Source organism: Microtus oregoni, unplaced genomic scaffold (genome assembly GCF_018167655.1).
Source record: "Microtus oregoni isolate MIOR12 unplaced genomic scaffold, Mior012 000145F_ref0000173, whole genome shotgun sequence".
NCBI lineage: Eukaryota > Metazoa > Chordata > Mammalia > Rodentia > Cricetidae > Microtus > Microtus oregoni.
In genome coordinates, this window is record NW_024544795.1 from 1,274,269 (window position 1) to 1,282,342 (window position 8,074).

Sequence of the window (8,074 nt, forward strand, 5' to 3'; positions counted from 1 at the left end):
TGGTTTTTAGCTTTGATTTTTATAAAAAATTTTAGGCTGACTTTGGAAATTTATTCTATCAGTGTGACTATAGGCAGCTTTGAAAAATAGTGGAACTCCTGAGTCCTCTCCAACAGATAAAAGAGTGAAGGCATTATCTCTCTACAGAAATATCTTTCGATGGCCTATAGTTCAGAATAGAAAGTTATAACCACATAAGCAAGTTCTTCATCCAGAACTCCCAACATATAGACAATATCTAATACAGTCACAGTGCAGGCAAACATATAAGACATGAATTAAGATTAAACGTTTACAAGTAGGACTTCACAAAAGAAAAAATAGTATAGTAAAAGAAGCAATAAACTGAGTGAAGACGAAGCCCACACAATGGGGTGACCCTTTGCCAGCTCTACCACTGGTGGGATTAAAATTCACAGTATATAAAGAACTCCAAAAACAGAGTCAGAAACTAAATACTCCATTTAAGAACTTGTACCTGAAATATTTTATTAAATGGGAGAAAGAGGGAAATTTCCCAAAAGGTATCATAAAATTGTCTGTCTCTATTATTCATTTGGAAATGCTTATCAAAGCACTGATCAGATTTCTTCAAACTCCAGTCAGAAGGGCAAAGATAAAAAATATGGCTGCCATCTGGACAAAACTGGCAGCCTCTGGTGGGGAATCAGGAGCTACTGCCATGCACTGCTTTATGTAGTGTAAACCGAAAGGCCGATCGAATGAGACCCCTTTCCTAAGAGGACGTGTACTTGAAGACAACATTAAAACACCAGAATCTTAAGTAGTTGAGAATGTCTCTGACAAGTTGACAGACAGAGATTGTTAACCCCCCTCCGCCAGAGTACATAAACACTAAGAGAAATGGACAGCTGACGAATCAGCTGCAGTTCTCACAGAAAGTCGTCTTGAAGGCTCTCTGGAAGCATCAGTTCTTCTGGCCTTTTCAGCAGCCCATGGATGCTGTGAAACTAAAGCTACCTGATTATTACACCATCATAAAAACCCCAATGGATTTACATATAATTAAGAAGTGGTTGGGAAATATTATGTGAAGGCTTCTGAATGCACAGAAGACTTCAATACAATATTTTCAAACTGTTATTTATACAAGTCTGAGGATGACATTGTTCTCATTGTCCAAACTCTAGAGAAGTTATTTATGCAGAAATTATCTCAGATGCCACAAGAAGAACAAGTTGTGGGTGGTAAGGAAAGAACAAAGATACTCAACAAAAGATACCAACTTCCTTTGCTAAGGATCAAATCCCTCCAAAGCAGCAGAAAATTATTTAAGCAGCAAGAGATTTCTTCTGGATTTTGTGAGCTCTTCTTCTCTCCCTTACACATGGGGCATGAAGCTCCCCCTACCACTGACTCACAAACTGTATTCCAAATCACAAAGCGTATGAAGAGGAGAGAAGATGCCATAAATCCTACCACTTCCATAGTTAAAGCAAGCAGCAAGTCTCCTCCAACAACCAGAGAAATAAAGTCAATGATCATGTTGGTGAAAGAGAACATACTGAAGAGTGTTTTGGCAGACTCTCAGCAACAACAAAAAGTTTTAAAAACAGTCAAAGTGATTGAACAATTGAAGCACTGCAGTGTGATTCTTAAGGAAATGCTGGCCAAGAAACATTTGCCATGGACCTTCCATAGTCCTGTGGATGCTGATGCTTTGGGGCTCCACAACTATTATGACCTTCTCAAAAATCCCATGGATCTTGAAACTATTAAGGGGAAAATGGACAACCAAGAATAGAAGGATGCATGCTGCAGATGTCAGATTAATATTTATGAATTGCTACAAATACAACCTTCCAGATCATGAAGTCGTGGCAATGGCTAGAATGCTTCTGGATGTTTTTGGCACGCATTTTTGCCAAGATTTCTGACGAGCCTGTTGAGTGCATGCATACATATCACCTTACAACAAGCAGTGTGAAAGCCCCCAGTAGAGAGAGTAGCAGCAAGGCCTCCTCGGAGAACTACTCTTCTGAAGACTCTGAAGATGAGCAAGTGCAGCACATCGCCAAGCTTCAGGAATAGCTTATTGGTGTTCATCAGCAGCTACGAGTTCTGTCCCACGTCCCATTATATAAGCTAAAAAAAAAAATGAAAAAACTCTAAAATGGCACCAAAAAGAAAAAAAAAGTTTATAACAGATGAAAATACAAAGAAAAAGCTTCAACTAACCAAACAGAAAGAAAGGCCCCAGAACAATCAACCAAAAAAGAAGCCACCTTTGAAATCTGAAGATGAAGCCCATGAATTATAATGAGAAAAGGCAGTTGAGTCTGGACATCAACTTCCTGGGGAAAAGCTTGGGCACATAGTTCATATAATACAATCAAAGGAGCCTTCCCTGAGAAACTCCAACCCATATGAGATCGAGATTGACTTTGAGACTAGAGAAGTATGTCCTTGCCTGTCTGCAGAAGCGGTCACTGAAACCCCAAGCGAAGAAAGTCGTCTGCTCTAAGAAAGAGCTCCATTCCCAGAAAAAAAGCAAGCTGGAGAGGCGGTTGCTGGACATCAACAACCAGCTGTACTCTGAGAGAAGCCCCAGCCCCTGCCCCTGCCACCTACAACACCAGCTGGTGAGCGGGTCCGCCTGAGTGACAGCAGCAGCAGCTGTGGCAGTAGCAGCAGCAATAGCAGCAGCTTGAGATCCTGAGGTACCTGAGAAGCAGCATTGACTCAAGCTCCTCCGACAGCAGCGATTCGGAACCAGAAATATTTCCTAAATTTACTGATGCAAAACAGAATGATTTACCCCTGAAAGAGAATAAAACGATACAGGTTTCTGTGTAAGATGCAGGCTCTGCTGACCTCAGCTTACTCAGAAGGCTACACCACAATGTGCAGCACCACGGAAGCAATCCCAGCAGGTGAATGGCTACGATGAGTCAGGACATCTGCAGACCATGGAGAAGACTGCATCTGTGCAGACTCAGTCTCTTTCAGGTGATTCCAAACAAGTCTGGAATGGCCCTACTGTGGTGCATACCTCTACTGAGAATCCCACAATGCAAGAGCCAGACTGTCATGTTCATGTGCAGAAGGATATGAAGATTAAGAATGCAGAGTCTTGGAAAAGTTTATGCAAGCCAGTGAAATCATCAAATTTACTAAAATCTTCAGATGAACTTTTCAACCAGTTTGAAAAACTGCAATAGAAAAGGAAGCGAAAGCCCGGACTGAGGAGCAGCAGATGCAGAAACACCTGGAACAGAATCCAAAGGAACCAAAAGTATCTCAAGAGAATCAGAGGGAGCTTGGGAATGGATTGACTCTAGAATCTTTATCAAAAAAATGGAAATCAAGTGTCATGGAGAAGAGCGGGATGAACAGCAGCCATTAGAAGCTCAAGACCAAAGCAAACCCTGGCTTCTCAAAGACAAGAACTTAGCAAGGGAGAAAGAGCAAGAGTGGAGGAGAAGAGAAGCATGGCGGGTACCATTGACATGATTCTTCAAGGTGACATTATGACAATGTTTGAAAATAACTTTGATTATAATTCAGTTTTAAATTAACCTTTAAATTAATGGTACAAATATTTACAATGCATGTGGTAAAGTGATTACTTTCAACCAGCAAGATACCAATCATATATTATGTTTTGACTGCCCTAAAATAATTAAATATTTTTCACATGAATTTTTAATAAATATTTTCATTTTAAATACATAATTTATAAAAAAAGTTTTATAATTTTGATCTCTAATATATTTTTATCATTCTACTGAGGACTATCAACTATGTATTATAGCCCTGATCTAAGCAAGTCTGAAAGGGATCATCTGATTGAAAAAAAATGAAGAATATATAAAAGTATATAAAAAGAAAAAAAAGACAACAAACAGGAACAGTGGGAAGGGGTGAAGGGAAAAGGTAACACTAATTCACTCTTGGAGAGTTTGGTAAATTGTACAACTTTACAAACCATTTTGGATGATTGTCAAGTTGACAGTAAATCTAGCATATAAAACAACTATACCACTGCTAGTCACATGTCCAAAGGAATTGACTTCTTGTTCAAGGACACTTTCTAGGTCATGTTAACTATTGCTCAATTCACAATAGCTGAAAAATGTAAACCACCTTAATACTCTTCAACTGAGGATTGGATATGAAAGTGTTTAACATGTAATATAGAACACAATTCAGCTTTAAATAAAAATAGGTCTTGAAATTTGCAGGTGAATAAAATGAAGCAAGAAAGTTCACATCAAGTGGGACAACCCAGACCAAGACACCAGAAACCACATTTTCTTATTTATCTGTAATTCCCAGCTACAAATTTATAGATCTGAGTTTACAATGTTGAGTAAACAAAGACATCAAGACAGTGTAAAGGAACCATATGCAGGGTAGTCCTGCAGATTGGGAAGTTAATGAGGGATAAAGGTTCTATAAAGATGAAAACAAAATCATAGGGCCAAGGTTCCAAGTGGGGATGAGGGAGATAATTTAATACAACAGGGGAACAGGTCAAGAAGGAGAAATAAGAGCAAAGACATTTGATGAATTTTCTATGGTTCATATTTAAATTAATTTTTAAATTTTATTTTGTGTTTGTACTTTATATTTACCTAAAGTTATACTCAAAACATGTGAATGTAAGTATATACATATACATGTACATAGAAATTTGTATCTTAAAAGAACCTAAGTCACTTGGGCTAATAGACTCCTCACAGGAATGATAGACTAACAAATAGGTAATATAAAGAATGAGAAAACTGCTTTTGAATGATTTGTCAGGCTGACAATGTTACTGCCAAAACAATATAAATTCTGTATTCTGAGCTAGATTTCATCTCAGAAGTTGTGGGTGGGTCCATATGGCTGAAGATGCAGTACAGTTACAACAGCATTATCATAATCTAACTGGATCTAAGATCCTAAATTTTCTTTCTTGTCACTTCTTTCTCCTTGTTCTAGAAAATACTATTTAGGATGCCAAGGAGGAGGAACAAACAACCCTACCCAGAAGAAGCACCTATGAAGAATGACAATAGAAGTATTTCAAGATAAGTAAAAAGGTACAAGAAGTGACACTCTTATTTTAGTGACAACCAATAGTTGTCTGTTAGGAGTCAAGGACTGCATATCAGGAGGCAAATCATTCCGGGTACTGGAAACCTTATCAAGTACCCAGGACTACTGAGGTCATGGAGTTTAGAAAAGTACCTTGTACTACAACTTTGCTAGACCAGAACAATAATCTCCTTTATCTTTATAACCAGAGATAAGTCTAAGTAGAAGCTTCTCATTTCTCTTTACTTCATATGGAAACCATCCCAGAAAACCACGCCTGGACTCGAGGTAGACGACAACAACAGACTGTGGAAGCCAGGTCCCAAAGGATTAATCTACATCTCAGCTTCTGCATCTAGGGATCAGGAAACATCTCTGAAGAGAGTATAGTATTATAATAAAAGCCACAATACCAAGAATTCCCCTGTGCCACATTCTCTGTAAGAATTTATAAAATTAAAGTTGAAAAAAATCAATATCAATCATAATGTTTACACAAAAGAATAATATATGCAGAATACCAGCACTGAACAATGGCCACAAATATCTAATGAGTGTATAAATAAGAAGAATTAGACTATCCCAGAGAAAAGTGCCTCTGTGATTGGTTGTTCAATGCAGAGCAGTAAGCACTGAAACCATAGATATTCAAAGAAGAAAATAACACTCATCAGGTTGTATGTATATATAAATATATATGTATGTATGTATGTATATATATATTAAGTGTGTGTCTAAGTGTGTGTATTATACCTATACATATGCATATTTTTTAAAAAGTATAAAATCTTTAAAGAGACAGAGTAAAGATAGTTATAGTCTAAAAGAAATAAAAAATAAGCCACATAAAAATGGAAAATTCACAGAGGGTCTAGATTATATATTTTATTGTGTTTTCTTTAAAACTTTTGACTGTGAAGGAGCTAAGTACAAAAAAAACCATTTCATTAAATGGTCTGCTAAGTTGAACCTGCATATATGTTCTAAAGGTATCTTGACTTCAGAATTTGGATGTATGGATATCATGCTTTGGAAAAGAGTTTCTTCTTTTGTTTTCACAAAGGATGAGACCCTGTGGATTGCTTCTACCCCAATATGGTATGATAGACCATGCCCTCCTGAAACATTGCTGTGAACACCCTCAAAAAATTACTTCGCTAAACTGCCAACTGAGATGAACCTGGCACACAGGTTACACCATGAAAAACCTGATTAACCGTGCCCCTATATAGTAGAAAGAAGTTTGGAGGGAAATAACTACGTCCATATTCCCAGATATTGTTTATAAATGCTCTTTTACATTTAAAGGGGGATATGATATAGATATGAAAAATTTATATTGGTATAAATTTTACTCTATTGATATAAATTTAAGGTCAATTTTGTTACACGCATATGTATAGGTATTGTGATTGTGTAGTTCATTTAAAAATGTAATATTTAATTAAGAAATATAGGTTGTTAATGGATAATCATCAATAATAGTCAAGCTTGTAGTCATGTTAGTTATTCTAGATATATAGAGATATATTTCAGTTAGATAGGCATTCTTCATATCTTTCAAAGACTACAGACTATGGCATTTATTGCTTTAATGAGTTAGGGCTTTTCATGACAATGAGACATGTCTGCTCCTGACAGCACCAATCTACTTCAAGAAAAAGATGGGCATCGAAAAGGCTTCTTATGGAGTTAGTTAGCCATTTGGGCAAGAAACTGTTCTTTCCTGGACTGTTGCATAAACTGGACACAAAGAACCCACAGAGAGAGGACTGCTGAACTTGCCTAAAGGTGAGATGATTCTTTGGGGTTCCTGACTTGTGAAAGAGTCTGTGAGACATTCTGCAGGACACAGAAAAAAGTGACTAAACTGTCTTTGAATTTTCCTGCTTCATGGAAATGTCTTCTGGATACTATGGAACTGAAGGCTGAAGATGGATGCCCCAACGGTATAAAAGAACTTTGAGTGACTGTCCAGACAGCGAGATTTCTCAACATTTCTAGAGTTTTGGAAGTTGCTTACTTCTTGTTTACTTATGGAATATCATATCCTTCTGAAGTCTTTGATGGAGTTGAAGAATAGATAGATAGTTATTGTTTTCCTTAGTTATGGTAAAAGATAAAGTAGATACAAATATTTTAACTGTAATTCTTGTTTGATAATTGTTTTTATATGTAATTTTACTATGTTAAAGTGAAAGTCTTTCTTTTTTGTTTAAACAAAAAAAAAGGGAAATTATATAGGTGGATCTTCTGTCTATGTGTTAATTTCATTGGTTAATAAATAAACTGCCTTGGCTTTTTGATATGGCAGAACTTAGATAGGCAAAGTATACCAAACAGAATGCTGGGAGAAAGAAAGCAGAGTCAGGCAGATGCCATAATTCTCTGACCCAAGACAGACGCATGTTAGGATATTTCCTTGTAAGCCAACACTTTGTGGTGCTACACAGATTATTAGAAATGGGTTAATCAAGATGTGAGCATTAGCCAATAAGAGGATAGAAATAATGGGCCAGGCAGTGTTTAAATGAATACAGTTTCCATGTAATTATTCTGGGGCTAAGATAGCCATGCGGGAGGTGGGTGGAATGAAAAGCATGCCTGCTCACCTCATTATTACATAGGAGCAGGGAAGAAGATATCTACATTAAGGGAGGCATTTTAGGGTTGGCAAGAGACGTGGCTCTAGAGGGGGTCCCAGGTGTCCACAGTGATGTTCCCAGCTAGGTCCTTGGGCAGCAGAGGAGAGGATGCCTGAACTGGCCTAGCCCCACTATCACACTGATGATTGTCTCAAATAACACCATAGAATCTTTGTCCAGTGAAGGATGGAGATAGAAACAGAGACCTTCATCAGAGCAACCGACTGAGCTCCCAAGATCCAGTTGAAGAGCAGAAGGATGTAGAAGATGAGCAAGGAAGTCAGGATTGCGAGGGGTTGGTCCACCCACTGAGACAGTGTGCCTGTTCTAATGGGAGCTCACCAAATCCAGCTAGAGCAGGACTGAAGAAGCATGTGATCAAA

The 8,074-nt window shown here is 37.7% G+C and overlaps 1 pseudogene; it reads left to right on the forward strand.

The window, feature by feature from the left end:
• The first annotated feature begins 794 nt into the window (after positions 1 to 794).
• On the forward strand, positions 795 to 3,539 carry LOC121444885 (annotated as a pseudogene).
• Positions 3,540 to 8,074: the final 4,535 nt, after the last annotated feature.